Genomic DNA, 1,936 nt, shown 5'->3' on the forward strand with positions numbered 1-1,936 from the left:
CTAGGATTGGAGGTTAAATGTGTAATATCACATTAATAGTAAGTAGCAGAGACGTGAAGATTCAAATTCTAGTCCTATAACTTCAAGTTCAGCAGTTTATATATATATTCTTCCCAATTAATGAGAGGATGAAGATATGTTTATATTTAGAAATAAATCCATGAATTCTTATTTGTAATTATGATTAAAAAAAAAAGCAAAATTACCCAACTACATAAATTCTACCTTTTACAGGAAGTCTTTCCCAATCCCTGCTAATTTTAGTGTTTTTAATTTAACCTGAATACATCTTGTTTGTACATAGATGTTTGTATATTGTCTCCTCCATTAGACTGTAAGCTCCTTGAGAACAAGGACTACGTTTTACCTTTCTTTATATCCCTAGTGCTTAGTATCATACCTGGCACATAGTAGGCATTTAAATAGGATACATATCCAAAAGTCAAGGGCCCAGTTGAGGCCAATGACTCATGACTCTGAGGTGAAAAAATTGGAAGATCCTTGGCTAAGGACAAAGAAACATGGGATTTGGCAAAGGAAGGGATCCTAGAGATCATTTGATCCAACCCCTTCACTTTACCAATGAAAAAAATAAGATAATAAAGAAGTAAATGGGCTTCCCAAAACCACAAAGACAATACTTTGTACAGGAAGGATCTAAATCCAGGTCTTCTGAGTTCAAATCCGCTGAATGTTCCACTAACAGCACCATACTGCCTTCATCCAATTTCTCTTGGCCCATGGATGTGCCTCTCAGTTTAGTCAGTAGTATGTAGGCCTTGGGTTTGGTCCACCTAGGAGCTTGGAGTCAGAACTAGAGAACAAGGTAGGCTGAAAGAAAAGCCCTGGTTGCTTCACTCTAGTTATGGCTCTTATAATAAAGAAACTAACCTAACGGAAAGTATTGGCAGAATGAAGAAAGAATACTAGGGATGCAAGGTGCATATTATGGCACCACAACTGGCTATTCTGGGAACTGAAAAATATCTGAATACCCAGGGGAAGAGAGAGAGCCAATAACCTGAAATTTGGTGATTCAAAAATAGTCTCCTTCTTTTATTTTTAAATTAATTGAACTATGTTTGTGTGAATAATTAAAGATATAAGTAAGACCTGTGAGCTGAATTATTCAAATGTACAGTAAGTGATTATACAGTATGCTCAATTGTTATAAAAAGCATTGATTATAATCATTTCCCAAAACTGACAGCTAAGTTCTTTCACAACTGCATTGCCATATGCCTAGCAGATTAGGGCAGACATATATGAAACAAATTTTGAGCTACTGCTACATTAGTTTATTGAATGTCAAAACAAGAACAAAGGGACAAACAAGTATAAACATGGAGCGGGGGAAGAAATAGTAATTATCCTCTTCACTGTTAAATGCTCATAAGGAAGTTAAGCTGTCACAAATGGGGGAAAATGACACATTCTTCACTCTCTTTTGGGAAAAGTTAAAATGTGTAAATTTTAAAAAAGGTTATGAGATGGGAAAAGATTTGGAAATATTTTTCAAAATGTTTGTTTCAGCAAAGTCCAAAATTTTTTCCACCTCAACTATTGTTATATCAGTGTGCATTTTGAGAAGATATTTAAACCATGTGTTCATAATATATTTATACCCAGGTCATTAAAAAGCAATCTTACAAGAGCTACTTGAGATCCCAGAAAACTTTTTTTTTAATTAAAAACAACAACAATTTTTTATTATTAACATGGAACATTAATGAGTTTTCAAGTATAAGGAAAATTTTAACTTTCGAAACAATATTCTCATTATTTTTGTAAATCGGCCCATTTAGTATAAAAAACTTGGAGTTTGCTGTTATACATCCTCCCACTTCAATCTTTAAAATAGGGCATTTTAATCTCCATATAATGGTACTTATAGTATATAGGAATTCTATTATGTTAACTGATGCCCTTTATTTTT

The sequence above is a fragment of the Phascolarctos cinereus genome, unplaced genomic scaffold (genome assembly GCF_003287225.1).
Source record: "Phascolarctos cinereus isolate Bilbo 61053 unplaced genomic scaffold, phaCin_HiC Scaffold_4;HRSCAF=312, whole genome shotgun sequence".
NCBI lineage: Eukaryota > Metazoa > Chordata > Mammalia > Diprotodontia > Phascolarctidae > Phascolarctos > Phascolarctos cinereus.